Below are 23,709 nucleotides of genomic sequence, written 5' to 3'. Positions count from 1 at the left end.
ATATTTCGATATTTAAGGAAGAAGAAATAGACAATTCCCACGCCGGGAATCGAACCCGGGTCATGGCGGTGAGAGCGCCAGATCATAGCCACTAGACCACGTGGGAACTTGGTGACACCAGCATTAGAGGAATCTTTTACAGATGGTTGACTCTAATTTTTACGAACTGAGAAATGACAAAACGAATTAGACCCCGAAGTGATTTGAACACCTAACCTTCTGATCTGGAGTCAGACGTGCTACCAATTGCGCCACGAGGCCTTATAGCTAGTTGCACGGAGCATTAAATTGCAAGATAAATATAGTGAAATATATGGATATTTAAGGAAGAAGAAATAGACAATTTCCACACCAGGAATCGAACCCGGGTCATGGCGGTGAGAGCGAGATCATAGCCACTAGACCACGTGGGAACTTGGTGACACCAGCATTAGAGGAATCTTTTACAGTTGGTTGACTCTAATTTTTACCAACTGAGAAATGACAAAACGAATTTGACCCCGAAGTGATTTGAACACCTAACCTTCTGATCTGGAGTCAGACGCGCTACCAATTGCGCCACGAGGCCTTAGCTAGTGGCACTGAAAATTAAATTGCAGGATAAATAGAGTGAAATATTTCGATATTTAAGGAAGAAGAAATGAACAATTCCCACGCCGGGAATCGAACCCGGGTCATGGCGGTGAGAGCGCCAGATCATAGCCACTAGACCACGTGGGAACTTGGTGACACCAGCATTAGAGGAATCTTTTACAGATGGTTGACTCTAATTTTTACGAACTGAGAAATGACAAAACGAATTAGACCCCGAAGTGATTTGAACACCTAACCTTCTGATCTGGAGTCAGACGTGCTACCAATTGCGCCACGAGGCCTTATAGCTAGTGGCACTGAAAATTAAATTGCAGTATAAATAGAGTGAAATATTTCGATATTTAAGGAAGAAGAAATGACAATTCCACGCCGGGAATCGAACCCGGGTCATGGCGGTGAGAGCGCCAGATCATAGCCACTAGACCACGTGGGAACTTGGGTGACACCAGCATTAGAGGAATCTTTTACATGGTTGACTCTAATTTTTACAACTGAGAAATGACAAAACGAATTTGACCCGAAGTGATTTGAACACCTAAACCTTCTGATCTGGAGTCAGACGCGCTACCAATTGCGCCACGAGGCCTTAGCTAGGCACGGAGCATTAAATTGCTAGATAAATATAGTGAAATATATGGATATTTAAGGAAGAAGAAATAGACAATTTCCCCACACCTGGAATCGAACCCGGGTCATGGCGGTGAGAGCGCCAGATCATAGCCACTAGACCACGTGGGAACTTGGGGACACCAGCATTAGAGGAATCTTTTAAAGATGGTTGACTCTAATTTTTACCAACTGAGAAATGACAAAACGAAATTTGACCCCGAAGTGATTTGAACACCTAACCTTCTGATCTGGAGTCAGACGCGCTACCAATTGCGCCACGAGGCCTTATGCTATTGCACTGAGCATTAAATTGCAAGATAAATATAGTGAAATATTCGATATTTAAGGAAGAAGAAATAGACAATTCCACCAGGAATCGAACCCGGGTCATGGCGGTGAGAGCGCCAGATCATAGCCACTAGACCACGTGGGAACTTGGTGACACCAGCATTAGAGGAATCTTTTACAGTTGGTTGACTCTAATTTTTACCAACTGAGAAATGACAAACGAATTTGACCCCGAAGTGATTTGAACACCTAACCTTCTGATCTGGAGTCAGACGCGCTACCAATTGCGCCACGAGGCCTTAGCTAGTGGCACTGAATTAAATTGCAGATAAATAGAGTGAAATATTTCGATATTTAAGGAAGAAGAAATGAACAATTCCCACGCCGGGAATCGAACCCGGGTCATGGCGGTGAGAGCGCCAGATCATAGCCACTAGACCACGTGGGAACTTGGTGACACCAGCATTAGAGGAATCTTTTACAGATGGTTGACTCTAATTTTTACCAACTGAGAAATGACAAAACGAATTTCCCCGAAGTGATTTGAACACCTAACCTTCTGATCTGGAGTCAGACGTGCTACCAATTGCGCCACGAGGCCTTATAGCTATTGCACGGAGCATTAAATTGCAAGATAAATATAGTGAAATATATGGATATTTAAGGAAGAAGAAATAGACAATTTCCACACCAGGAATCGAACCCGGGTCATGGCGGTGAGAGCGCCAGATCATAGCCACTAGACCACGTGGGAACTTGGTGACACCAGCATTAGAGGAATCTTTTACAGTTGGTTGACTCTAATTTTTACCAACTGAGAAATGACAAAACGAATTTGACCCCGAAGTGATTTGAACACCTAACCTTCTGATCTGGAGTAAGACGCGCTACCAATTGCGCCACGAGGCCTTAGCTAGTGGCACTGAAATTAAATTGCAGATAAATAGAGTGAAATTTCGATATTTAAGGAAGAAGAAATGAACAATTCCCACGCCGGGAATCGAACCCGGGTCATGGCGGTGAGAGCGCCAGATCATAGCCACTAGACCACGTGGGAACTTGGTGACACCAGCATTAGAGGAATCTTTTACAGATGGTTGACTCTAATTTTTACCAACTGAGAAATGACAAAACGAATTTGACCCCGAAGTGATTTGAACACCTAACCTTCTGATCTGGAGTCAGACGTGCTACCAATTGCGCCACGAGCCTTATAGCTAGTTGCACGGAGCATTAAATTGCAAGATAAATATAGTGAAATATTGGATATTTAAGGAAGAAGAAATAGACAATTTCCCACACCAGGAATCGAACCCGGGTCATGGCGGTGAGAGCGCCAGATCATAGCCACTAGACCACGTGGGAACTTGGTGACACCAGCATTAGAGGAATCTTTTACAGTTGGTTGACTCTAATTTTTACCAACTGAGAAATGACAAAACGAATTTGACCCGAAGTGATTTGAACACCTAACCTTCTGATCTGGAGTCAGACGTGCTACCAATTGCGCCACGAGGCCTTATAGCTATTGCACGAGCATTAAATTGCAAGATAAATATAGTGAAATATCGATATTTAAGGAAGAAGAAATAGACAATTTCCACCAGGAATCGAACCCGGGTCATGGCGGTGAGAGCGCCAGATCATAGCCACTAGACCACGTGGGAACTTGGTGACACCAGCATTAGAGGAATCTTTTACAGTTGGTTGACTCTAATTTTTACCAACTGAGAAATGACAAAACGAATTTGACCCCGAAGTGATTTGAACACCTAACCTTCTGATCTGGAGTCAGACGCGCTACCAATTGCGCCACGAGGCCTTATAGCTAGTTGCACGGAATTAAATTGCAAGATAAATATAGTGAAATATTCGATATTTAAGGAAGAAGAAAGACAATTCCCACGCCAGGAATCGAACCCGGGTCATGGCGGTGAGAGCGCCAGATCATAGCCACTAGACCACGTGGGAACTTGGTGACACCAGCATTAGAGGAATCTTTTACAGTTGGTTGACTCTAATTTTTACAACTGAGAAATGACAAAACGAATTTGACCCCGAAGTGATTTGAACACCTAACCTTCTGATCTGGAGTCAGACGCGCTACCAATTGCGCCACGAGGCCTTATAGCTAGTTGCACGGAGCATTAAATTGCAAGATAAATATAGTGAAATATATCGATATTTAAGGAAGAAGAAATAGACAATTTCCCACACCAGGAATCGAACCCGGGTCATGGCGGTGAGAGCGCCAGATCATAGCCACTAGACCACGTGGGAACTTGGTGACACCAGCATTAGAGGAATCTTTTACAGTTGGTTGACTCTAATTTTTACCAACTGAGAAATGACAAAACGAATTTGACCCCGAAGTGATTTGAACACCTAACCTTCTGATCTGGAGTCAGACGCGCTACCAATTGCGCCACGAGGCCTTAGCTAGCGGCACTGAGAATTAAATTGCTAGATAAATATAGTGAAATATTCGATATTTAAGGAAGAAGAAATAGACAATTCCCACGCCGGGAATCGAACCCGGGTCATGGCGGTGAGAGCGCCAGATCATAGCCACTAGACCACGTGGGAACTTGGTGACACCAGCATTAGAGGAATCTTTTACAGATGGTTGACTCTAATTTTTACGAACTGAGAAATGACAAAACGAATTGACCCCGAAGTGATTTGAACACCTAACCTTCTGATCTGGAGTCAGACGCGCTACCAATTGCGCCACGAGGCCTTATAGCTAGGCACGGAGCATTAAATTGCAAGATAAATATAGTGAAATATTGGATATTTAAGGAAGAAGAAATAGACAATTCCCACGCCAGGAATCGAACCCGGGTCATGGCGGTGAGAGCGCCAGATCATAGCCACTAGACCACGTGGGAACTTGGTGACACCAGCATTAGAGGAATCTTTTACAGTTGGTTGACTCTAATTTTTACAACTGAGAAATGACAAAACGAATTTGACCCCGAAGTGATTTGAACACCTAACCTTCTGATCTGGAGTCAGACGCGCTACCAATTGCGCCACGAGGCCTTAGCTAGTGCACTGAAATTAAATTGCAAGATAAATAGAGTGAAATAATTGGATATTTAAGGAAGAAGAAATGAACAATTCCCACCGGGAATCGAACCCGGGTCATGGCGGTGAGAGCGCCAGATCATAGCCACTAGACCACGTGGGAACTTGGTGACACCAGCATTAGAGGAATCTTTTACATGGTTGACTCTAATTTTTACGAACTGAGAAATGACAAAACGAATTTGACCCCGAAGTGATTTGAACACCTAACCTTCTGATCTGGAGTCAGACGCGCTACCAATTGCGCCACGAGGCCTATAGCTAGGCACTGAGCATTAAATTGCAAGATAAATATAGTGAAATATTGGATATTTAAGGAAGAAGAAATAGACAATTCCACCAGGAATCGAACCCGGGTCATGGCGGTGAGAGCGCCAGATCATAGCCACTAGACCACGTGGGAACTTGGTGACACCAGCATTAGAGGAATCTTTTACAGTTGGTTGACTCTAATTTTTACCAACTGAGAAATGACAAAACGAATTTGACCCCGAAGTGATTTGAACACCTAACCTTCTGATCTGGAGTCAGACGCGCTACCAATTGCGCCACGAGGCCTTAGCTAGTGCACTGAATTAAATTGCAGATAAATATAGTGAAATATTTCGATATTTAAGGAAGAAGAAATAACAATTCCCACGCCGGGAATCGAACCCGGGTCATGGCGGTGAGAGCGCCAGATCATAGCCACTAGACCACGTGGGAACTTGGTGACACCAGCATTAGAGGAATCTTTTACAGTTGGTTGACTCTAATTTTTACGAACTGAGAAATGACAAAACGAATTTGACCCCGAAGTGATTTGAACACCTAACCTTCTGATCTGGAGTCAGACGCGCTACCAATTGCGCCACGAGGCCTTATAGCTAGTTGCACGGAGAATTAAATTGCAAGATAAATATAGTGAAATATATGGATATTTAAGGAAGAAGAAATAGACAATTTCCACACCAGGAATCGAACCCGGGTCATGGCGGTGAGAGCGCCAGATCATAGCCACTAGACCACGTGGGAACTTGGTGACACCAGCATTAGAGGAATCTTTTACAGTTGGTTGACTCTAATTTTTACCAACTGAGAAATGACAAAACGAATTTGACCCCGAAGTGATTTGAACACCTAACCTTCTGATCTGGAGTCAGACGCGCTACCAATTGCGCCACGAGGCCTTAGCTAGCGGCACTGAGAATTAAATTGCTAGATAAATATAGTGAAATATTCGATATTTAAGGAAGAAGAAATAGACAATTCCCACGCCGGGAATCGAACCCGGGTCATGGCGGTGAGAGCGCCAGATCATAGCCACTAGACCACGTGGGAACTTGGTGACACCAGCATTAGAGGAATCTTTTACAGATGGTTGACTCTAATTTTTACGAACTGAGAAATGACAAAACGAATTTGACCCCGAAGTGATTTGAACACCTAACCTTCTGATCTGGAGTCAGACGCGCTACCAATTGCGCCACGAGGCCTTATAGCTAGTTCACGGAGCATTAAATTGCAAGATAAATATAGTGAAATATATATTTTAAGGAAGAAGAAATAGACAATTTCCACACCAGGAATCGAACCCGGGTCATGGCGGTGAGAGCGCCAGATCATAGCCACTAGACCACGTGGGAACTTGGTGACACCAGCATTAGAGGAATCTTTTACAGTTGGTTGACTCTAATTTTTACCAACTGAGAAATGACAAAACGAATTTGACCCCGAAGTGATTTGAACACCTAACCTTCTGATCTGGAGTCAGACGCGCTACCAATTGCGCCACGAGGCCTTAGCTAGCGGCACTGAGAATTAAATTGCTAGATAAATATAGTGAAATATTCGATATTTAAGGAAGAAGAAATGAACAATTCCCACGCCGGGAATCGAACCCGGGTCATGGCGGTGAGAGCGCCAGATCATAGCCACTAGACCACGTGGGAACTTGGTGACACCAGCATTAGAGGAATCTTTTACAGATGGTTGACTCTAATTTTTACCAACTGAGAAATGACAAAACGAATTTGACCCCAAGTGTTTGAACACCTAAACCTTCTGATCTGAGTCAGACGCGCTACCAATTGCGCCAAGGCCTTAGCTAGCGGCACTGAGAATTAAATTGCTAGATAAATATAGTGAAATAATTCGATATTTAAGGAAGAAGAAATGAACAATTCCCACGCCGGGAATCGAACCCGGGTCATGGCGGTGAGAGCGCCAGATCATAGCCACTAGACCACGTGGGAACTTGGTGACACCAGCATTAGAGGAATCTTTTACAGTGGTTGACTCTAATTTTTACCAACTGAGAAATGACAAAACGAATTTGACCCCAAGTATTGAACACCTAACCTTCTGATCTGGAGTCAGACGCGCTACCAATTGCGCCAAGGCCTTAGCTAGCGGCACTGAGAATTAAATTGCTAGATAAATATAGTGAAATAATTCGATATTTAAGGAAGAAGAAATGAACAATTCCCACGCCGGGAATCGAACCCGGGTCATGGCGGTGAGAGCGCCAGATCATAGCCACTAGACCACGTGGAACTTGGTGACACCAGCATTAGAGGAATCTTTTACAGATGGTTGACTCTAATTTTTACCAACTGAGAAATGACAAAACGAATTTGACCCCGAAGTGATTTGAACACCTAACCTTCTGATCTGGAGTCAGACGCGCTACCAATTGCGCCACGAGGCCTTATAGCTAGCCACGGAGCATTAAATTGCAAGATAAATATAGTGAAATATATGGATATTTAAGGAAGAAGAAATAGACAATTTCCACACCAGGAATCGAACCCGGGTCATGGCGGTGAGAGCGCCAGATCATAGCCACTAGACCACGTGGGAACTTGGTGACACCAGCATTAGAGGAATCTTTTACAGTTGGTTGACTCTAATTTTACCAACTGAGAAATGACAAAACGAATTTGACCCCGAAGTGATTTGAACACCTAACCTTCTGATCTGGAGTCAGACGCGCTACCAATTGCGCCACGAGGCCTTATAGCTATTGCACGAGCATTAAATTGCAAGATAAATATAGTGAAATATATGATATTTAAGGAAGAAGAAATAGACAATTTCCCACCAGGAATCGAACCCGGGTCATGGCGGTGAGAGCGCCAGATCATAGCCACTAGACCACGTGGGAACTTGGTGACACCAGCATTAGAGGAATCTTTTACAGTTGGTTGACTCTAATTTTTACCAACTGAGAAATGACAAAACGAATTTGACCCCGAAGTGATTTGAACACCTAACCTTCTGATCTGGAGTCAGACGCGCTACCAATTGCGCCACGAGGCCTTAGCTAGTGCACGAGCATTAAATTGCAGATAAATAGAGTGAAATTATTTCGATATTTAAGGAAGAAGAAAGACAATTCCACGCCGGGAATCGAACCCGGGTCATGGCGGTGAGAGCGCCAGATCATAGCCACTAGACCACGTGGGAACTTGGTGACACCAGCATTAGAGGAATCTTTTACAGTGGTTGACTCTAATTTTTACCAACTGAGAAATGACAAAACGAATTTGACCCCGAAGTGATTTGAACACCTAACCTTCTGATCTGGAGTCAGACGCGCTACCAATTGCGCCACGAGGCCTTATAGCTAGTTGCACGGAGCATTAAATTGCAAGATAAATATAGTGAAATATATTCGATATTTAAGGAAGAAGAAATAGACAATTCCACGGAATCGAACCCGGGTCATGGCGGTGAGAGCGCCAGATCATAGCCACTAGACCACGTGGGAACTTGGTGACACCAGCATTAGAGGAATCTTTTACAGTTGGTTGACTCTAATTTTTACCAACTGAGAAATGACAAAACGAATTTGACCCCGAAGTGATTTGAACACCTAACCTTCTGATCTGGAGTCAGACGCGCTACCAATTGCGCCACGAGGCCTTAGCTAGCGGCACTGAGAATTAAATTGCAGATAAATATAGTGAAATATTCGATATTTAAGGAAGAAGAAATAGACAATTCCCACCAGGGAATCGAACCCGGGTCATGGCGGTGAGAGCGCCAGATCATAGCCACTAGACCACGTGGGAACTTGGTGACACCAGCATTAGAGGAATCTTTTACAGTTGGTTGACTCTAATTTTTACGAACTGAGAAATGACAAAACGAATTTGACCCCGAAGTGATTTGAACACCTAACCTTCTGATCTGGAAGTCAGACGTGCTACCAATTGCGCCACGGGCCTTATATCTAGTTGCACGGAGCATTAAATTGCAAGATAATATAGTGAAAATATATGGATATTTAAGGAAGAAGAAATAGACAATTTCCCACCAGGAATCGAACCCGGGTCATGGCGGTGAGAGCGCCAGATCATAGCCACTAGACCACGTGGGAACTTGGTGACACCAGCATTAGAGGAATCTTTTACAGTTGGTTGACTCTAATTTTTTACCAACTGAGAAATGACAAACGAATTTGACCCCGAAGTGATTTGAACACCTAAACCTTCTGATCTGGAGTCAGACGCGCTACCAATTGCGCCACGAGGCCTTAGCTAGCGGCACTGAGAATTAAATTGCTAGATAAATATAGTGAAATATTCGATATTTAAGGAAGAAGAAATGACAATTCCCACGCCGGGAATCGAACCCGGGTCATGGCGGTGAGAGCGCCAGATCATAGCACTAGACCACGTGGGAACTTGGTACACCAGCATTAGAGGAATCTTTTACAGATGGTTGACTCTAATTTTTACGAACTGAGAAATGACAAAACGAATTGACCCCGAAGTGATTTGAACACCTAACCTTCTGATCTGGAGTCAGACGTGCTACCAATTGCGCCACGAGGCCTTATAGCTAGTTGCACGGAGCATTAAATTGCAAGATAAATATAGTGAAATATATGGATATTTAAGGAAGAAGAAATAGACAATTCCCACCAGGAATCGAACCCGGGTCATGGCGGTGAGAGCGCCAGATCATAGCCACTAGACCACGTGGGAACTTGGTGACACCAGCATTAGAGGAATCTTTTACAGTTGGTTGACTCTAATTTTTACCAACTGAGAAATGACAAAACGAATTTGACCCCAAGTAATTTGAACACCTAACTTCTGATCTGGAGTCAGACGCGCTACCAATTGCGAGAGGCCTTAGCTAGCGGCACTGGAATTAAATTGCTAGATAAATATAGTGAAATATTCGATATTTAAGGAAGAAGAAATGAACAATTCCACGCCGGGAATCGAACCCGGGTCATGGCGGTGAGAGCGCCAGATCATAGCCACTAGACCACGTGGGAACTTGGTGACACCAGCATTAGAGGAATCTTTTACAGATGGTTGACTCTAATTTTTACCAACTGAGAAATGACAAAACGAATTTGACCCCAAGTAATTTGAACACCTAACCTTCTGATCTGGAGTCAGACGCGCTACCAATTGCGCCACGAGGCCTTAGCTAGCGGCACTGAGAATTAAATTGCAAGATAAATATAGTGAAATATTCGATATTTAAGGAAGAAGAAATGAACAATTCCACGCCAGGAATCGAACCCGGGTCATGGCGGTGAGAGCGCCAGATCATAGCCACTAGACCACGTGGGAACTTGGTGACACCAGCATTAGAGGAATCTTTTACAGTTGGTTGACTCTAATTTTTACAACTGAGAAATGACAAAACGAATTTGACCCCGAAGTGATTTGAACACCTAACCTTCTGATCTGGAGTCAGACGCGCTACCAATTGCCACGAGGCCTTATAGCTAGTTGCACGGAGCATTAAATTGCAAGATAAATATAGTGAAATATTCGATATTTAAGGAAGAAGAAATAGACAATTTCCACACCAGGAATCGAACCCGGGTCATGGCGGTGAGAGCGCCAGATCATAGCCACTAGACCACGTGGGAACTTGGTGACACCAGCATTAGAGGAATCTTTTACAGTTGGTTGACTCTAATTTTTACCAACTGAGAAATGACAAAACGAATTTGACCCAAGAAATTTGAACACCTAACCTTCTGATCTGGAGTCAGACGCGCTACCAATTGCGAACGAGGCCTTAGCTAGCGGCACTGAAATTAAATTGCTAGATAAATATAGTGAAATAATTCGATATTTAAGGAAGAAGAAATGAACAATTCCCACGCCGGGAATCGAACCCGGGTCATGGCGGTGAGAGCGCCAGATCATAGCCACTAGACCACGTGGGAACTTGGTGACACCAGCATTAGAGGAATCTTTTACAGATGGTTGACTCTAATTTTTACCGAACTGAGAAATGACAAAACGAATTTGACCCCAAGTGATTTGAACACCTAACCTTCTGATCTGGAGTCAGACGCGCTACCAATTGCGCCACGAGGCCTTAGCTAGCGGCACGGAGCATTAAATTGCAAGATAAATATAGTGAAATATTCGATATTTAAGGAAGAAGAAATGAACAATTTCCCACGCCAGGAATCGAACCCGGGTCATGGCGGTGAGAGCGCCAGATCATAGCCACTAGACCACGTGGGAAACTTGGTGACACCAGCATTAGAGGAATCTTTTACAGTTGGTTGACTCTAATTTTTACAACTGAGAAATGACAAAACGAATTTGACCCCGAAGTGATTTGAACACCTAACCTTCTGATCTGGAGTCAGACGCGCTACCAATTGCGCCACGAGGCCTTAGCTAGTCCACGGAGCATTAAATTGCAAGATAAATATAGTGAAATATGGATATTTAGGAAGAAGAAATAGACAATTTCCACCGGGAATCGAACCCGGGTCATGGCGGTGAGAGCGCCAGATCATAGCCACTAGACCACGTGGGAACTTGGTGACACCAGCATTAGAGGAATCTTTTACAGTTGGTTGACTCTAATTTTTACCAACTGAGAAATGACAAAACGAATTTGACCCCGAAGTGATTTGAACACCTAACCTTCTGATCTGGAGTCAGACGCGCTACCAATTGCGCCACGAGGCCTTATAGCTAGGCACGAGCATTAAATTGCAAGATAAATATAGTGAAATATTCGATATTTAAGGAAGAAGAAATAGACAATTCCACCAGGAATCGAACCCGGGTCATGGCGGTGAGAGCGCCAGATCATAGCCACTAGACCACGTGGGAACTGTGACACAGCATTAGAGGAATCTTTTACAGTTTGGTTGACTCTAATTTTTACCAACTGAGAAATGACAAAACGAATTTGACCCCGAAGTGATTTGAACACCTAACCTTCTGATCTGGAGTCAGACGCGCTACCAATTGCGCCACGAGGCCTTTAGCTAGTGCACTGAAATTAAATTGCAAGATAAATAGAGTGAAATATTCGATATTTAAGGAAGAAGAAATGACAATTTCCACGCCAGGAATCGAACCCGGGTCATGGCGGTGAGAGCGCCAGATCATAGCCACTAGACCACGTGGGAACTTGGTGACACCAGCATTAGAGGAATCTTTTACAGTTGGTTGACTTTTTTTACCAACTGAGAAATGACAAAACGAATTTGACCCCGAAGTGATTTGAACACCTAACCTTCTGATCTGGAGTCAGACGCGCTACCAATTGCGCCACGAGGCCTTAGCTAGTGCACGGAGCATTAAATTGCAGATAAATATAGTGAAATTATGGATATTTAAGGAAGAAGAAATGACAATTTCCACACCAGGAATCGAACCCGGGTCATGGCGGTGAGAGCGCCAGATCATAGCCACTAGACCACGTGGGAACTTGGTGACACCAGCATTAGAGGAATCTTTTACAGTTGGTTGACTCTAATTTTTACCAACTGAGAAATGACAAAACGAATTTGACCCCAAGTAATTTGAACACCTAACTTCTGATCTGGAGTCAGACGCGCTACCAATTGCGAGAGGCCTTAGCTAGCGGCACTGGAATTAAATTGCTAGATAAATATAGTGAAATAATTCGATATTTAAGGAAGAAGAAATGAACAATTCCCACGCCGGGAATCGAACCCGGGTCATGGCGGTGAGAGCGCCAGATCATAGCCACTAGACCACGTGGGAACTTGGTGACACCAGCATTAGAGGAATCTTTTACAGATGGTTGACTCTAATTTTTACCAACTGAGAAATGACAAAACGAATTTGACCCCCAAGTAATTTGAACACCTAACCTTCTGATCTGGAGTCAGACGCGCTACCAATTGCGCCAAAAGGCCTTAGCTAGCGGCACTGAGAATTAAATTGCTAGATAAATATAGTGAAATAATTCGATATTTAAGGAAGAAGAAATGAACAATTCCCACGCCGGGAATCGAACCCGGGTCATGGCGGTGAGAGCGCCAGATCATAGCCACTAGACCACGTGGGAACTTGGTGACACCAGCATTAGAGGAATCTTTTACAGATGGTTGACTCTAATTTTTACGAACTGAGAAATGACAAAACGAATTTGACCCCGAAGTGATTTGAACACCTAACCTTCTGATCTGGAGTCAGACGCGCTACCAATTGCACCACGAGGCCTTATAGCTAGTTCCACGGAGCATTAAATTGCAAGATAAATATAGTGAAATATATGGATATTTTAGGAAGAAGAAATAGACAATTTCCACACCAGGAATCGAACCCGGGTCATGCGTGAGAGCGCCAGATCATAGCCACTAGACCACGTGGGAACTTGGTGACACCAGCATTAGAGGAATCTTTTACAGTTGGTTGACTCTAATTTTTACCACCTGAGAAATGACAAAACGAATTTGACCCCGAAGTGATTTGAACACCTAACCTTCTGATCTGGAGTCAGACGCGCTTCCAATTGCGCCACGAGGCCTTATAGCTAATTGCACGAAGCATTAAATTGCAAGATAAATATAGTGAAATATTTCGATATTTAAGGAAGAAGAAATAGACAATTTCCACACCAGGAATCGAACCCGGGTCATGGCGGTGAGAGCGCCAGATCATAGCCACTAGACCACGTGGGAACTTGGTGACACCAGCATTAGAGGAATCTTTTACAGTTGGTTGACTCTAATTTTTACCAACTGAGAAATGACAAAACGAATTTGACCCCGAAGTGATTTGAACACCTAACCTTCTGATCTGGAGTCAGACGCGCTACCAATTGCGCCACGAGGCCTTAGCTAGTGGCACTGAATTAAATTGCAGATAAATAGAGTGAAATATTTCGATATTTAAGGAAGAAGAAATGAACAATTCCCACGCCGGGAATCGAACCCGGGTCATGGCGGTGAGAGCGCCAGATCATAGCCACTAGACCACGTGGGAACTTGGTGACACCAGCATTAGAGGAATCTTTTACAGATGGTTGACTCTAATTTTTACGAACTGAGAAATGACAAAACGAATTTGACCCGGAAGTGATTTGAACACCTAACCTTCTGATCTGGAGTCAGACGTGCTACCAATTGCGCCACGAGGCCTTATAGCTAGTTGCACGGAGCATTAAATTGCAAGATAAATATAGTGAAATATATGGATATTTAAGGAAGAAGAAATGACAATTCCCACCAGGAATCGAACCCGGGTCATGGCGGTGAGAGCGCCAGATCATAGCCACTAGACCACGTGGGAACTTGGTGACACCAGCATTAGAGGAATCTTTTACAGTTGGTTGACTCTAATTTTTACCAACTGAGAAATGACAAAACGAATTTGACCCCGAAGTGATTTGAACACCTAACCTTCTGATCTGGAGTAAGACGCGCTACCAATTGCGCCACGAGGCCTTAGCTAGTGGCACTGAAAATTAAATTGCAGGATAAATAGAGTGAAATATTTCGATATTTAAGGAAGAAGAAATGAACAATTCCCACGCCGGGAATCGAACCCGGGTCATGGCGGTGAGAGCGCCAGATCATAGCCACTAGACCACGTGGGAACTTGGTGACACCAGCATTAGAGGAATCTTTTACAGATGGTTGACTCTAATTTTTACGAACTGAGAAATGACAAAACGAATTGACCCCGAAGTGATTTGAACACCTAACCTTCTGATCTGGAGTCAGACGTGCTACCAATTGCGCCACGAGGCCTTATAGCTAGTTGCACGGAGCATTAAATTGCAAGATAAATATAGTGAAATATATGGATATTTAAGGAAGAAGAAATAGACAATTTCCACACCAGGAATCGAACCCGGGTCATGGCGGTGAGAGCGCCAGATCATAGCCATTAGACCACGTGGGAACTTGGTGACACCAGCATTAGAGGAATCTTTTACAGTTGGTTGACTCTAATTTTTACCAACTGAGAAATGACAAAACGAATTTGACCCCGAAGTGATTTGAACACCTAACCTTCTGATCTGGAGTCAGACGCGCTACCAATTGCGCCACGAGGCCTTAGCTAGCAGCACTGAGAATAAAATTGCTAGATAAATATAGTGAAATATTTCGATATTTAAGGAAGAAGAAATAGACAATTCCCACGCCGGGAATCGAACCCGGGTCATGGCGGTGAGAGCGCCAGATCATAGCAACTAGACCACGTTGGAACTTGGTGACACCAGCATTAGAGGAATCTTTTACAGATGGTTGACTCTAATTTTTACGAACTGAGAAATGACAAAACGAATTAGACCCCGAAGTGATTTGAACACCTAACCTTCTGATCTGGAGTCAGACGTGCTACCAATTGCGCCACGAGGCCTTATAGCTAGTTGCACGGAGCATTAAATTGCAAGATAAATATAGTGAAATATATGGATATTTAAGGAAGAAGAAATAGACAATTTCCACACCAGGAATCGAACCCGGGTCATGGCGGTGAGAGCGCAAGATCATAGCCACTAGACCACGTGGGAACTTGGTGACACCAGCATTAGAGGAATCTTTTACAGTTGGTTGACTCTAATTTTTACCAACTGAGAAATGACAAAACGAATTTGACCCCGAAGTGATTTGAACACCTAACCTTCTGATCTGGAGTCAGACGCGCTACCAATTGCGCCACGAGGCCTTAGCTAGCGGCACTGAGAATAAAATTGCTAGATAAATATAGTGAAATATTTCGATATTTAAGGAAGAAGAAATAGACAATTCCCACGCCGGGAATCGAACCCGGGTCATGGCGGTGAGAGCGCCAGATCATAGCACTAGACCACGTGGGAACTTGGTGACACCAGCATTAGAGGAATCTTTTACAGATGGTTGACTCTAATTTTTACGAACTGAGAAATGACAAAACGAATTAGACCCCGAAGTGATTTGAACACCTAACCTTCTGATCTGGAGTCAGACGTGCTACCAATTGCGCCACGAGGCCTTATAGCTAGTTGCACGGAGCATTAAATTGCAAGATAAATATAGTGAAATATATGGATATTTAAGGAAGAAGAAATAGACAATTTCCACACCAGGAATCGAACCCGGGTCATGGCGGTGAGAGCGCCAGATCATAGCCACTAGACCACGTGGGAACTTGGTGACACCAGCATTAGAGGAATCTTTTACATTGGTTGACTCTAATTTTTACCAACTGAGAAATGACAAAACGAATTTGACCCCGAAGTGATTTGAACACCTAACCTTCTGATCTGGAGTCTGACGCGCTACCAATTGCGCCACGAGGCCTTAGCTAGCGGCACTGAGAATTAAATTGCTAGATAAATATAGTGAAATATTTCGATATTTAAGGAAGAAGAAATGAACAATTCCCACGCCGGGAATCGAACCCGGGTCATGGCGGTGAGAGCGCCAGATCATAGCCACTAGACCACGTGGGAACTTGGTGACACCAGCATTAGAGGAATCTTTTACAGATGGTTGACTCTAATTTTTACGAACTGAGAAATGACAAAACGAATTTGACCCCGAAGTGATTTGAACACCTAACCTTCTGATCTGGAGTCAGACGCGCTACCAATTGCGCCACGAGGCCTTAGCTAGCGGCACTGAGAATTAAATTGCTAGATAAATATAGTGAAATATTCGATATTTAAGGAAGAAGAAATGAACAATTCCCACGCCGGGAATCGAACCCGGGTCATGGCGGTGAGAGCGCCAGATCATAGCCACTAGACCACGTGGGAACTTGGTGACACCAGCATTAGAGGAATCTTTTACAGTTGGTTGACTCTAATTTTTACCAACTGAGAAATGACAAAACGAATTTGACCCCCAAGTAATTTGAACACCTAAACTTCTGATCTGGAGTCAGACGCGCTACCAATTGCGCCAAGAGGCCTTAGCTAGCGGCACTGAGAATTAAATTGCTAGATAAATATAGTGAAATAATTCGATATTTAAGGAAGAAGAAATGAACAATTTCCCACGCCGGGAATCGAACCCGGGTCATGGCGGTGAGAGCGCCAGATCATAGCCACTAGTTCACGTGGGAACTTGGTGACACCAGCATTAGAGGAATCTTTTACGGATGGTTGACTCTAATTTTTACCAACTGAGAAATGACAAAACGAATTTGACCCCCAAGTAATTTGAACACCTAACGTTCTGATCTGGAGTCAGACGCGCTACCAATTGCGCCAAAAGGCCTTAGCTGGCGGCACTGAGAATTAAATTGCTAGATAAATATAGTGAAATAATTCGATATTTAAGGAAGAAGAAATGAACAATTCCCACGCCGGGAATCGAACCCGGGTCATGGCGGTGAGAGCGCCAGATCATAGCCACTAGACCACGTGGGAACTTGGTGACACCAGCATTAGAGGAATCTTTTACAGATGGTTGACTCTAATTTTTACGATCTGAGAAATGACAAAACGAATTTGACCCCGAAGTGATTTGAACACCTAACCTTCTGATCTGGAGTCAGACGCGCTACCAATTGCACCACGAGGCCTTATAGCTAGTTCCACGGAGCATTAAATTGCAAGATAAATATAGTGAAATATATGGATATTTTAGGAAGAAGAAATAGACAATTTCCACACCAGGAATCGAACCCGGGTCATGACGTTGAGAGCGCCAGATCATAGCCACTAGACCACGTGGGAACTTGGTGACACCAGCATTAGAGGAATCTTTTACAGTTGGTTGACTCTAATTTTTACCACCTGGGAAATGACAAAACGAATTTGACCCCGAAGTGATTTGAACACCTAACCTTCTGATCTGGAGTCAGACGCGCTACCAATTGCGCCACGAGGCCTTAGCTAGTGGCACTGAGAATTAAATTGCTAATAAATATGTGAAATATTCGATATTTAAGGAAGAAGAAATGAACAATTCCCACGCCAGGAATCGAACCCGGGTCATGGCGGTGAGAGCGCCAGATCATAGCCACTAGACCACGTGGGAACTTGGTGACACCAGCATTAGAGGAATCTTTTACAGATGGTTGACTCTAATTTTTACGAACTGCGAAATGACAAAACGAATTTGACCCCGAAGTGATTTGAACACCTAACCTTCTGATCTGGAGTCTGACGCGCTACCAATTGCGCCACGAGGCCTTAGCTAGCGGCACTGAGAATTAAATTGCTAGATAAATATAGTGAAATATTTCGATATTTAAGGAAGAAGAAATGAACAATTCCCACGCCGGGAATCGAACCCGGGTCATGGCGGTGAGAGCGCCAGATCATAGCCACTAGACCACGTGGGAACTTGGTGACACCAGCATTAGAGGAATCTTTTACAGATGGTTGACTCTAATTTTTACGAAACTGAGAAATGACAAAACGAATTTGACCCCGAAGTGATTTGAACACCTAACCTTCTGATCTGGAGTCAGACGCGCTACCAATTGCGCCACGAGGCCTTAGCTAGTGGCACTGAGAATTAAATTGCTAAATAAATATGTGAAATTTCGATATTTAAGGAAGAAGAAATGAACAATTCCCACGCCGGGAATCGAACCCGGGTCATGGCGGTGAGAGCGCCAGATCATAGCCACTAGACCACGTGGGAACTTGGTGACACCAGCATTAGAGGAATCTTTTACAGATGGTTGACTCTAATTTTTACGAACTGAGAAATGACAAAACGAATTTGACCCCGAAGTGATTTGAACACCTAACCTTCTGATCTGGAGTCAGACGCGCTACCAATTGCGCCACGAGGCCTTAGCTAGCGGCACTGAGAATTAAATTGCTAGATAAATATAGTGAAATATTCGATATTTAAGGAAGAAGAAATGAACAATTCCCACGCCGGGAATCGAACCCGGGTCATGGCGGTGAGAGCGCCAGATCATAGCCACTAGACCACGTGGGAACTTGGTGACACCAGCATTAGAGGAATCTTTTACAGTTGGTTGACTCTAATTTTTACCAACTGAGAAATGACAAAACGAATTTGACCCCGAAGTGATTTGAACACCTAACCTTCTGATCTGGAGTCAGACGCGCTACCAATTGCGCCACGAGGCCTTAGCTAGTGGCACTGAGAATTAAATTGCTAAATAAATATGTGAAATATTCGATATTTAAGGAAGAAGAAATGAACAATTCCCACGCCGGAATCGAACCCGGGTCATAGCGGTGAGAGCGCCAGATCATAGCCACTAGACCACGTGGGAACTTGGTGACACCAGCATTAGAGGAATCTTTTACAGATGGTTGACTCTAATTTTTACGAACTGAGAAATGACAAAACGAATTTGACCCCGAAGTAATTTGAACACCTAATCTTCTGATCTGGAGTCTGACGCGCTACCAATTGCGCCACGAGGCCTTAGCTAGCGGCACTGAGAATTAAATTGCTAGATAAATATAGTGAAATATTTCGATATTTAAGGAAGAAGAAATGAACAATTCCCACGCCGGGAATCGAACCCGGGTCATAGCGGTGAGAGCGCCAGATCATAGCCACTAGACCGCGTGGGAACTTCGTGACACCAGCATTAGAGGAATCTTTTACAGTTGGGTGACTCTAATTTTTACGAACTGAGAAACGACAATACGAATTTGACCCCGAAGTGATTTGAACACCTAACCTTCTGATCTGCAGTCAGACGCGCTACCAATTGCGCGACGAGGCCTTAGCTAGCTGCACGGAGGATTAAATTGCTTATAAATATAGTGAAATATATGGATATTTAAGGAAGAAGAAATAGACAATTCCCACGCCGGGAATCGAACCAGGGTCATGGCGGTGAGAGCGCCAGATCATAGCCACTAGACCACGTGGGCACTTGGTGACACCAGCATTAGAGGAATCTTTTACAGTTGGATTACTCTAATTTTTACCAACTGAGAAATGACAAAACGAATTTGACCCCGAAGTGATTTGAACACCTAACCTTCTGATCTGGAATCAGACGCGCTACCAATTGCGCGACGAGGTCTTAGCTAGCTGCACGGAGAATTAAATTGCAACATAAATATAGTGAAATATATGGATATTTAAGGAAGAAGAAATAGACTATTCCCACGCCGGGAATCGAACCAGGGTCATGGCGGTGAGAGCGCCATATCATAGCCACTAGACCACGTGGGAACTTGGTGACACCAGCATTAGAGGAATCTTTTACAGATGGTTGACTCTAATTTTTACGAACTGAGAAATGACAAAACGAATTTGACCCCGAAGTGATTTGAACACCTAACCTTCTGATTTGGAGTCAGACGCGCTACCAATTGCGCGACGAGGCCTTAGCTAGCTGCACGGAGGATTAAATTGCAAGATAAATATAGTGAATTATATGGCTATTTAACGAAGAAGAAATAGACAATTCCCACGCCAGGAATCGAACCAGGGTCATCGCGGTGAGAGCGCCAGATCATAGATATTAGACCACGTGGGAACTTGGTGACACCAGCATTAGAGGAATCTTTTACAGTTGGATGACTCTAATTTTTACCAACTGAGAAATGACAAAATGAATTTGACCCCGAAGTAATTTGAACACCTAACCTTCTGATGGGGAGTCAGACGCGCTACCAATTGCGCGACGAGGTCTTAGCTAGCTGCACGGAGAATTAAATTGCAAGATAAATATAGTGAAATATATGGATATTTAAGTAAGAAGAAATAGACTATTCCCACGCTGGGAATCGAACCAGGGTCATGGCGGTGAGAGCGCCATATCATAGCCACTAGACCACGTGGGAACTTGGTGACACCAGCATTAGAGGAATCTTTTACAATTGGATTACTCTAATTTTTACCAACTGAGAAATGACAAAACGAATTTGACCCCGAAGTGATTTGAACACCTAACCTTCTGATCTGGAGTCAGACGCGCTACCAATTGCGCCACGAGGCCTTAGCTAGCGACACTGAGAATTAAATTGCTAGATAAATATAGTGAAATATTTCGATATTTAAGGAAGAAGAAATGAACAATTCCCACGCCGGGAATCGAACCCGGGTCATGGCGGTGAGAGCGCCAGTTCATAGCCACTAGACCACGTGGGAACTTGGTGACACCAGCATTAGAGGAATCTTTTACAGTTGGTTGACTCTAATTTTTACCAACTGAGAAATGACAAAACGAATTTGACCCCGAAGTGATTTGAACACCTAAGCTTCTGATCTGGGGTCAGACGCGCTACCAATTGCGCCACGAGGCCTTAGCTAGTGGCACTGAGAATTAAATTGCTAAATAAATAGAGTGAAATATTTCGATATTTAAGGAAGAAGAAATGAACAATTCCCACGCCGGGAATCGAACCCGGGTCATAACGGTGAGAGCGCCAGATCATAGCCACTAGACCACGTGGGAACTTGGTGACACCAGCATTAGAGGAATCTTTTACAGATGGTTGACTCTAATTTTTACGAACTGAGAAATGACAAAACGAATTTGACCCCGAAGTTATTTGAACACCTAACCTTCTGATCTGGAGTCAGATGCGCTACCAATTGCGCGACGAGGTCTTAGCTAGCTGCACGGAGCATTAAATTGCAAGATAAATATTATAGTGAAATATATGGATATTTAAGGAAGAAGAAATAGACAATTCCCACGCCGGGAATCGAACCAGGGTCATGGCGGTGAGAGCGCCAGAACATAGCCACTAGACCACGTGGGAACTTGGTGACACCAGCATTAGAGGAATCTTTTACAGATGGTTGACTCTAATTTTTACGAACTGAGAAATGACAAAACGAATTTGACCCCGAAGTGATTTGAACACCTAACCTTCTGCATGATCTGGAGTCAGACGCGCTACCAATTGCGTCACGAGGCCTTAGCTAGCTGCACTGAGAATTAAATTGCTAGATAAATATAGTGAAATATTTCGATATTTAAGGAAGATGAAATGGACAATTCCCACGCCGGGAATCGAACCCGGGTCATGGCGGTGAGAGCGCCATATCATTGCCACTAGACCACGTGGGAACTTGGTGACACCAGCATTAGAGGAATCTTTTACAGATGGTTGACTCTAATTTTTACGAACTGAGAAATGACAAAACGAATTTGACCCCGAAGTGATTTGAACACCTAACATTCTGATCTGGAGCCAGACGCGCTACCAATTGCGCCACGAGGCCTTAGCTAGCGGCACTGAGAATTAAATTGAAACATAAATATAGTGAAATATATGGTTATTTCAGGAAGAAGAAATAGACAATTCCCACGCCGGGAATCGAACCAGGGTCATGGCGGTGAGAGCGCCAGATCATAGCCACTAGACCACGTGGGAACTTGGTGACACGAGCATTAGAGGAATCTTTTACAGTTGGTTGACTCTAATTTTTACGAATTGAGAAATGACGAAACGAATTTGACCCCGAAGTGATTTGAACACCTAACTTTCTGATCTGGAGTCAGACGCGCTAGCATTTGCGCCACGAGGTATTAGCTAGCTGCACTGAGAATTAAATTGAAACATAAATATAGTGAAATATATGGATATTTCAGGAGGAAGAAATAGACAATTCCCACGCCGGGAATCGAACCAGGGTCATGGCGGTGAGAGCGCCAGATCATAGCCACTATTATTAGAGGAATCTTTTACAGTTGGTTGACTCTAATTTTTACCAACTGAGAAATGACAAAACGAATTTGACCCCGAAGTGATTTGAACACTTAACCTTCTGATCTGGAGTCAGACGCGCTACCAATTGCGCCACGAGGCCTTAGCTAGCTGCACTGAGAATTAAATTGCAAGATAAATATAGTGAAATTTTTCGATATTTAAGGATGAAGTAATAGACAATTCCCACGCCGGGAATCGAACCCGGGTGATAGCGGTTAGAGCGGCAGATCATAGCAATTAAAAATGGGGCGCAATCTTCCCGCTGCCCTTCCCCCGCGAATTACCACAAGTAATTTGCCTAACATGAAGTACTTAATTAAATAAAGTTGTCGCTGACATGAAAACCGCTTTAGCGATGTAATCGTGAAATACAAAATGGCGCGTGTTTTGAGAGTATAAACAAAGGATAAACAGAGGTGTATATGAGAAATATAACAAGAACGAACTACAAAAACGTGTTGCTGTTCTTGCCATTATCACCAATAGTGAGGCAAGTATTTTTTTACATTATAAATATATATATATATATATATACAGATAATACAGGGTGTATATAAAAAAAACGCAACCTCGGAATTTCCCAACAAATCGACATTGTTTTAAGGACACAAGATTTTAGTTGCCTGGGAATTTAAAATAGGATAACTAACTGTCAATATTACTGCACACGCGAGTGCATAAGGCAAAATTTATGCATTTATTTAATGACACTTAATAAGTTTTTATTTCACAAGTACAGTACAAAGTGAATTTCTTGGGAAATTCCGAGGTTGCGTTTTTTTTAATATACACCCTGTATATATATAGCAAATAGAAAATTATTTTTTTGGCTTTGGAGGGTTTACCTCCTTCCTTGCCTTCATCCACGCATCCTTATTTGCATATTGTTTGCCCTCCACGGCAGGGCAAAACGTGTCCACACTGTTCTGCCCAACATGCCTACTGTGTCCGAAATCCTTTGTTTTTGGAACTGTATATTTGTTTTTGTCATGATGAGATCATGCATTGTGACCAGCTCTCTGATGTTATGGTAGCTGGTCAGTATACATCTCCACCTTGAAACCGATCTTCCGTCAATCTTGATGGGCGAGACAAAGTGTTTTTCCAGCTGTGAAACAAGTTGTTCCACAATTGGACTGGCATCTACAGCTGTTGCTGGCCCCGAGTCTCCTCCAACCATTGCTCTAAAAAAATTGTTATGCATGGTAATTAGATTTGAACAAGTACTGTAGGTTGGTTGATTGATTCTGTATGTATGTGTTGTATATTTTACCTTCT

At 43.5% G+C, this 23,709-nt stretch overlaps 78 non-coding genes across 78 annotated transcripts; all 78 read right to left on the bottom strand.

Moving 5' to 3' along the window:
• Positions 1 to 34: 34 nt before the first annotated feature.
• On the bottom strand, positions 35 to 106 carry Trnae-cuc. The gene has a single exon. It is a non-coding gene; the product is annotated as a tRNA-Glu (tRNA).
• Positions 107 to 495: 389 nt separating this feature from the next.
• Positions 496 to 568, bottom strand: Trnaw-cca. Its single transcript has one exon. It is a non-coding gene; the product is annotated as a tRNA-Trp (tRNA).
• An 80-nt stretch (positions 569 to 648) lies between these two features.
• Positions 649 to 720, bottom strand: Trnae-cuc. Its single transcript has one exon. It is a non-coding gene; the product is annotated as a tRNA-Glu (tRNA).
• Positions 721 to 955: 235 nt separating this feature from the next.
• Trnae-cuc lies at positions 956 to 1,027 on the bottom strand. The gene has a single exon. It is a non-coding gene; the product is annotated as a tRNA-Glu (tRNA).
• Positions 1,028 to 1,415: 388 nt separating this feature from the next.
• On the bottom strand, positions 1,416 to 1,488 carry Trnaw-cca. Its single transcript has one exon. It is a non-coding gene; the product is annotated as a tRNA-Trp (tRNA).
• Positions 1,489 to 1,717: 229 nt separating this feature from the next.
• On the bottom strand, positions 1,718 to 1,790 carry Trnaw-cca. The gene has a single exon. It is a non-coding gene; the product is annotated as a tRNA-Trp (tRNA).
• A 77-nt stretch (positions 1,791 to 1,867) lies between these two features.
• On the bottom strand, positions 1,868 to 1,939 carry Trnae-cuc. The gene has a single exon. It is a non-coding gene; the product is annotated as a tRNA-Glu (tRNA).
• A 537-nt stretch (positions 1,940 to 2,476) lies between these two features.
• Trnae-cuc lies at positions 2,477 to 2,548 on the bottom strand. Its single transcript has one exon. It is a non-coding gene; the product is annotated as a tRNA-Glu (tRNA).
• Positions 2,549 to 3,240: 692 nt separating this feature from the next.
• Positions 3,241 to 3,313, bottom strand: Trnaw-cca. The gene has a single exon. It is a non-coding gene; the product is annotated as a tRNA-Trp (tRNA).
• Positions 3,314 to 3,390: 77 nt separating this feature from the next.
• On the bottom strand, positions 3,391 to 3,462 carry Trnae-cuc. The gene has a single exon. It is a non-coding gene; the product is annotated as a tRNA-Glu (tRNA).
• Positions 3,463 to 3,543: 81 nt separating this feature from the next.
• On the bottom strand, positions 3,544 to 3,616 carry Trnaw-cca. Its single transcript has one exon. It is a non-coding gene; the product is annotated as a tRNA-Trp (tRNA).
• A 237-nt stretch (positions 3,617 to 3,853) lies between these two features.
• Positions 3,854 to 3,926, bottom strand: Trnaw-cca. Its single transcript has one exon. It is a non-coding gene; the product is annotated as a tRNA-Trp (tRNA).
• Positions 3,927 to 4,005: 79 nt separating this feature from the next.
• On the bottom strand, positions 4,006 to 4,077 carry Trnae-cuc. Its single transcript has one exon. It is a non-coding gene; the product is annotated as a tRNA-Glu (tRNA).
• Positions 4,078 to 4,158: 81 nt separating this feature from the next.
• Positions 4,159 to 4,231, bottom strand: Trnaw-cca. The gene has a single exon. It is a non-coding gene; the product is annotated as a tRNA-Trp (tRNA).
• A 79-nt stretch (positions 4,232 to 4,310) lies between these two features.
• On the bottom strand, positions 4,311 to 4,382 carry Trnae-cuc. The gene has a single exon. It is a non-coding gene; the product is annotated as a tRNA-Glu (tRNA).
• Positions 4,383 to 4,463: 81 nt separating this feature from the next.
• On the bottom strand, positions 4,464 to 4,536 carry Trnaw-cca. The gene has a single exon. It is a non-coding gene; the product is annotated as a tRNA-Trp (tRNA).
• Positions 4,537 to 4,764: 228 nt separating this feature from the next.
• Positions 4,765 to 4,837, bottom strand: Trnaw-cca. The gene has a single exon. It is a non-coding gene; the product is annotated as a tRNA-Trp (tRNA).
• Positions 4,838 to 5,066: 229 nt separating this feature from the next.
• Positions 5,067 to 5,139, bottom strand: Trnaw-cca. The gene has a single exon. It is a non-coding gene; the product is annotated as a tRNA-Trp (tRNA).
• A 75-nt stretch (positions 5,140 to 5,214) lies between these two features.
• On the bottom strand, positions 5,215 to 5,286 carry Trnae-cuc. The gene has a single exon. It is a non-coding gene; the product is annotated as a tRNA-Glu (tRNA).
• Positions 5,287 to 5,368: 82 nt separating this feature from the next.
• On the bottom strand, positions 5,369 to 5,441 carry Trnaw-cca. The gene has a single exon. It is a non-coding gene; the product is annotated as a tRNA-Trp (tRNA).
• A 236-nt stretch (positions 5,442 to 5,677) lies between these two features.
• On the bottom strand, positions 5,678 to 5,750 carry Trnaw-cca. The gene has a single exon. It is a non-coding gene; the product is annotated as a tRNA-Trp (tRNA).
• Positions 5,751 to 5,829: 79 nt separating this feature from the next.
• Trnae-cuc lies at positions 5,830 to 5,901 on the bottom strand. Its single transcript has one exon. It is a non-coding gene; the product is annotated as a tRNA-Glu (tRNA).
• An 82-nt stretch (positions 5,902 to 5,983) lies between these two features.
• On the bottom strand, positions 5,984 to 6,056 carry Trnaw-cca. The gene has a single exon. It is a non-coding gene; the product is annotated as a tRNA-Trp (tRNA).
• A 232-nt stretch (positions 6,057 to 6,288) lies between these two features.
• On the bottom strand, positions 6,289 to 6,361 carry Trnaw-cca. Its single transcript has one exon. It is a non-coding gene; the product is annotated as a tRNA-Trp (tRNA).
• Positions 6,362 to 6,440: 79 nt separating this feature from the next.
• Trnae-cuc lies at positions 6,441 to 6,512 on the bottom strand. The gene has a single exon. It is a non-coding gene; the product is annotated as a tRNA-Glu (tRNA).
• A 231-nt stretch (positions 6,513 to 6,743) lies between these two features.
• Positions 6,744 to 6,815, bottom strand: Trnae-cuc. Its single transcript has one exon. It is a non-coding gene; the product is annotated as a tRNA-Glu (tRNA).
• A 229-nt stretch (positions 6,816 to 7,044) lies between these two features.
• Trnae-cuc lies at positions 7,045 to 7,116 on the bottom strand. Its single transcript has one exon. It is a non-coding gene; the product is annotated as a tRNA-Glu (tRNA).
• Positions 7,117 to 7,197: 81 nt separating this feature from the next.
• Trnaw-cca lies at positions 7,198 to 7,270 on the bottom strand. The gene has a single exon. It is a non-coding gene; the product is annotated as a tRNA-Trp (tRNA).
• A 233-nt stretch (positions 7,271 to 7,503) lies between these two features.
• On the bottom strand, positions 7,504 to 7,576 carry Trnaw-cca. Its single transcript has one exon. It is a non-coding gene; the product is annotated as a tRNA-Trp (tRNA).
• A 232-nt stretch (positions 7,577 to 7,808) lies between these two features.
• Trnaw-cca lies at positions 7,809 to 7,881 on the bottom strand. Its single transcript has one exon. It is a non-coding gene; the product is annotated as a tRNA-Trp (tRNA).
• Positions 7,882 to 7,956: 75 nt separating this feature from the next.
• Positions 7,957 to 8,028, bottom strand: Trnae-cuc. The gene has a single exon. It is a non-coding gene; the product is annotated as a tRNA-Glu (tRNA).
• An 81-nt stretch (positions 8,029 to 8,109) lies between these two features.
• Positions 8,110 to 8,182, bottom strand: Trnaw-cca. The gene has a single exon. It is a non-coding gene; the product is annotated as a tRNA-Trp (tRNA).
• A 232-nt stretch (positions 8,183 to 8,414) lies between these two features.
• Positions 8,415 to 8,487, bottom strand: Trnaw-cca. Its single transcript has one exon. It is a non-coding gene; the product is annotated as a tRNA-Trp (tRNA).
• Positions 8,488 to 9,026: 539 nt separating this feature from the next.
• Trnaw-cca lies at positions 9,027 to 9,100 on the bottom strand. The gene has a single exon. It is a non-coding gene; the product is annotated as a tRNA-Trp (tRNA).
• A 78-nt stretch (positions 9,101 to 9,178) lies between these two features.
• Trnae-cuc lies at positions 9,179 to 9,249 on the bottom strand. Its single transcript has one exon. It is a non-coding gene; the product is annotated as a tRNA-Glu (tRNA).
• Positions 9,250 to 9,329: 80 nt separating this feature from the next.
• Trnaw-cca lies at positions 9,330 to 9,402 on the bottom strand. The gene has a single exon. It is a non-coding gene; the product is annotated as a tRNA-Trp (tRNA).
• Positions 9,403 to 9,781: 379 nt separating this feature from the next.
• Positions 9,782 to 9,853, bottom strand: Trnae-cuc. The gene has a single exon. It is a non-coding gene; the product is annotated as a tRNA-Glu (tRNA).
• An 840-nt stretch (positions 9,854 to 10,693) lies between these two features.
• On the bottom strand, positions 10,694 to 10,765 carry Trnae-cuc. Its single transcript has one exon. It is a non-coding gene; the product is annotated as a tRNA-Glu (tRNA).
• A 235-nt stretch (positions 10,766 to 11,000) lies between these two features.
• Positions 11,001 to 11,072, bottom strand: Trnae-cuc. The gene has a single exon. It is a non-coding gene; the product is annotated as a tRNA-Glu (tRNA).
• An 82-nt stretch (positions 11,073 to 11,154) lies between these two features.
• On the bottom strand, positions 11,155 to 11,227 carry Trnaw-cca. The gene has a single exon. It is a non-coding gene; the product is annotated as a tRNA-Trp (tRNA).
• A 228-nt stretch (positions 11,228 to 11,455) lies between these two features.
• Positions 11,456 to 11,528, bottom strand: Trnaw-cca. Its single transcript has one exon. It is a non-coding gene; the product is annotated as a tRNA-Trp (tRNA).
• Positions 11,529 to 11,755: 227 nt separating this feature from the next.
• On the bottom strand, positions 11,756 to 11,828 carry Trnaw-cca. Its single transcript has one exon. It is a non-coding gene; the product is annotated as a tRNA-Trp (tRNA).
• Positions 11,829 to 12,056: 228 nt separating this feature from the next.
• Positions 12,057 to 12,129, bottom strand: Trnaw-cca. Its single transcript has one exon. It is a non-coding gene; the product is annotated as a tRNA-Trp (tRNA).
• Positions 12,130 to 12,506: 377 nt separating this feature from the next.
• Trnae-cuc lies at positions 12,507 to 12,578 on the bottom strand. Its single transcript has one exon. It is a non-coding gene; the product is annotated as a tRNA-Glu (tRNA).
• Positions 12,579 to 12,813: 235 nt separating this feature from the next.
• Positions 12,814 to 12,885, bottom strand: Trnae-cuc. Its single transcript has one exon. It is a non-coding gene; the product is annotated as a tRNA-Glu (tRNA).
• An 82-nt stretch (positions 12,886 to 12,967) lies between these two features.
• On the bottom strand, positions 12,968 to 13,040 carry Trnaw-cca. The gene has a single exon. It is a non-coding gene; the product is annotated as a tRNA-Trp (tRNA).
• Positions 13,041 to 13,274: 234 nt separating this feature from the next.
• Positions 13,275 to 13,347, bottom strand: Trnaw-cca. Its single transcript has one exon. It is a non-coding gene; the product is annotated as a tRNA-Trp (tRNA).
• Positions 13,348 to 13,583: 236 nt separating this feature from the next.
• Trnaw-cca lies at positions 13,584 to 13,656 on the bottom strand. The gene has a single exon. It is a non-coding gene; the product is annotated as a tRNA-Trp (tRNA).
• A 77-nt stretch (positions 13,657 to 13,733) lies between these two features.
• Positions 13,734 to 13,805, bottom strand: Trnae-cuc. Its single transcript has one exon. It is a non-coding gene; the product is annotated as a tRNA-Glu (tRNA).
• Positions 13,806 to 14,346: 541 nt separating this feature from the next.
• Trnae-cuc lies at positions 14,347 to 14,418 on the bottom strand. The gene has a single exon. It is a non-coding gene; the product is annotated as a tRNA-Glu (tRNA).
• Positions 14,419 to 14,499: 81 nt separating this feature from the next.
• Positions 14,500 to 14,572, bottom strand: Trnaw-cca. Its single transcript has one exon. It is a non-coding gene; the product is annotated as a tRNA-Trp (tRNA).
• Positions 14,573 to 14,808: 236 nt separating this feature from the next.
• Trnaw-cca lies at positions 14,809 to 14,881 on the bottom strand. The gene has a single exon. It is a non-coding gene; the product is annotated as a tRNA-Trp (tRNA).
• A 543-nt stretch (positions 14,882 to 15,424) lies between these two features.
• Positions 15,425 to 15,497, bottom strand: Trnaw-cca. Its single transcript has one exon. It is a non-coding gene; the product is annotated as a tRNA-Trp (tRNA).
• Positions 15,498 to 15,577: 80 nt separating this feature from the next.
• On the bottom strand, positions 15,578 to 15,648 carry Trnae-cuc. Its single transcript has one exon. It is a non-coding gene; the product is annotated as a tRNA-Glu (tRNA).
• A 390-nt stretch (positions 15,649 to 16,038) lies between these two features.
• On the bottom strand, positions 16,039 to 16,111 carry Trnaw-cca. The gene has a single exon. It is a non-coding gene; the product is annotated as a tRNA-Trp (tRNA).
• An 80-nt stretch (positions 16,112 to 16,191) lies between these two features.
• On the bottom strand, positions 16,192 to 16,263 carry Trnae-cuc. The gene has a single exon. It is a non-coding gene; the product is annotated as a tRNA-Glu (tRNA).
• An 82-nt stretch (positions 16,264 to 16,345) lies between these two features.
• Positions 16,346 to 16,418, bottom strand: Trnaw-cca. The gene has a single exon. It is a non-coding gene; the product is annotated as a tRNA-Trp (tRNA).
• Positions 16,419 to 16,497: 79 nt separating this feature from the next.
• Positions 16,498 to 16,569, bottom strand: Trnae-cuc. Its single transcript has one exon. It is a non-coding gene; the product is annotated as a tRNA-Glu (tRNA).
• A 543-nt stretch (positions 16,570 to 17,112) lies between these two features.
• On the bottom strand, positions 17,113 to 17,184 carry Trnae-cuc. The gene has a single exon. It is a non-coding gene; the product is annotated as a tRNA-Glu (tRNA).
• Positions 17,185 to 17,266: 82 nt separating this feature from the next.
• On the bottom strand, positions 17,267 to 17,339 carry Trnaw-cca. The gene has a single exon. It is a non-coding gene; the product is annotated as a tRNA-Trp (tRNA).
• A 236-nt stretch (positions 17,340 to 17,575) lies between these two features.
• Trnaw-cca lies at positions 17,576 to 17,648 on the bottom strand. Its single transcript has one exon. It is a non-coding gene; the product is annotated as a tRNA-Trp (tRNA).
• A 77-nt stretch (positions 17,649 to 17,725) lies between these two features.
• Positions 17,726 to 17,797, bottom strand: Trnae-cuc. Its single transcript has one exon. It is a non-coding gene; the product is annotated as a tRNA-Glu (tRNA).
• An 82-nt stretch (positions 17,798 to 17,879) lies between these two features.
• On the bottom strand, positions 17,880 to 17,952 carry Trnaw-cca. Its single transcript has one exon. It is a non-coding gene; the product is annotated as a tRNA-Trp (tRNA).
• Positions 17,953 to 18,032: 80 nt separating this feature from the next.
• Positions 18,033 to 18,104, bottom strand: Trnae-cuc. The gene has a single exon. It is a non-coding gene; the product is annotated as a tRNA-Glu (tRNA).
• An 83-nt stretch (positions 18,105 to 18,187) lies between these two features.
• Positions 18,188 to 18,260, bottom strand: Trnaw-cca. The gene has a single exon. It is a non-coding gene; the product is annotated as a tRNA-Trp (tRNA).
• Positions 18,261 to 18,337: 77 nt separating this feature from the next.
• Trnae-cuc lies at positions 18,338 to 18,409 on the bottom strand. Its single transcript has one exon. It is a non-coding gene; the product is annotated as a tRNA-Glu (tRNA).
• Positions 18,410 to 18,491: 82 nt separating this feature from the next.
• Trnaw-cca lies at positions 18,492 to 18,564 on the bottom strand. The gene has a single exon. It is a non-coding gene; the product is annotated as a tRNA-Trp (tRNA).
• A 79-nt stretch (positions 18,565 to 18,643) lies between these two features.
• Positions 18,644 to 18,715, bottom strand: Trnae-cuc. Its single transcript has one exon. It is a non-coding gene; the product is annotated as a tRNA-Glu (tRNA).
• An 82-nt stretch (positions 18,716 to 18,797) lies between these two features.
• Trnaw-cca lies at positions 18,798 to 18,870 on the bottom strand. Its single transcript has one exon. It is a non-coding gene; the product is annotated as a tRNA-Trp (tRNA).
• Positions 18,871 to 19,408: 538 nt separating this feature from the next.
• Positions 19,409 to 19,481, bottom strand: Trnac-gca. The gene has a single exon. It is a non-coding gene; the product is annotated as a tRNA-Cys (tRNA).
• Positions 19,482 to 19,867: 386 nt separating this feature from the next.
• On the bottom strand, positions 19,868 to 19,939 carry Trnae-cuc. The gene has a single exon. It is a non-coding gene; the product is annotated as a tRNA-Glu (tRNA).
• Positions 19,940 to 20,021: 82 nt separating this feature from the next.
• On the bottom strand, positions 20,022 to 20,094 carry Trnaw-cca. Its single transcript has one exon. It is a non-coding gene; the product is annotated as a tRNA-Trp (tRNA).
• A 234-nt stretch (positions 20,095 to 20,328) lies between these two features.
• Trnag-ccc lies at positions 20,329 to 20,401 on the bottom strand. The gene has a single exon. It is a non-coding gene; the product is annotated as a tRNA-Gly (tRNA).
• Positions 20,402 to 20,635: 234 nt separating this feature from the next.
• On the bottom strand, positions 20,636 to 20,708 carry Trnaw-cca. Its single transcript has one exon. It is a non-coding gene; the product is annotated as a tRNA-Trp (tRNA).
• Positions 20,709 to 20,788: 80 nt separating this feature from the next.
• On the bottom strand, positions 20,789 to 20,860 carry Trnae-cuc. The gene has a single exon. It is a non-coding gene; the product is annotated as a tRNA-Glu (tRNA).
• An 856-nt stretch (positions 20,861 to 21,716) lies between these two features.
• On the bottom strand, positions 21,717 to 21,788 carry Trnae-cuc. The gene has a single exon. It is a non-coding gene; the product is annotated as a tRNA-Glu (tRNA).
• Positions 21,789 to 22,023: 235 nt separating this feature from the next.
• Trnae-cuc lies at positions 22,024 to 22,095 on the bottom strand. The gene has a single exon. It is a non-coding gene; the product is annotated as a tRNA-Glu (tRNA).
• Positions 22,096 to 22,458: 363 nt separating this feature from the next.
• Positions 22,459 to 22,531, bottom strand: Trnaw-cca. The gene has a single exon. It is a non-coding gene; the product is annotated as a tRNA-Trp (tRNA).
• Between the last annotated feature and the right edge of the window lie 1,178 nt (positions 22,532 to 23,709).

The sequence above is a fragment of the Dendronephthya gigantea genome, unplaced genomic scaffold, assembly GCF_004324835.1.
Source record: "Dendronephthya gigantea isolate DGI-Jeju-01 unplaced genomic scaffold, DenGig_1.0 000030F, whole genome shotgun sequence".
NCBI lineage: Eukaryota > Metazoa > Cnidaria > Anthozoa > Malacalcyonacea > Nephtheidae > Dendronephthya > Dendronephthya gigantea.
The sequence above is the reverse complement of the archived record's forward strand: the minus strand, read 5'-3'. Positions and strand labels throughout refer to the sequence as shown.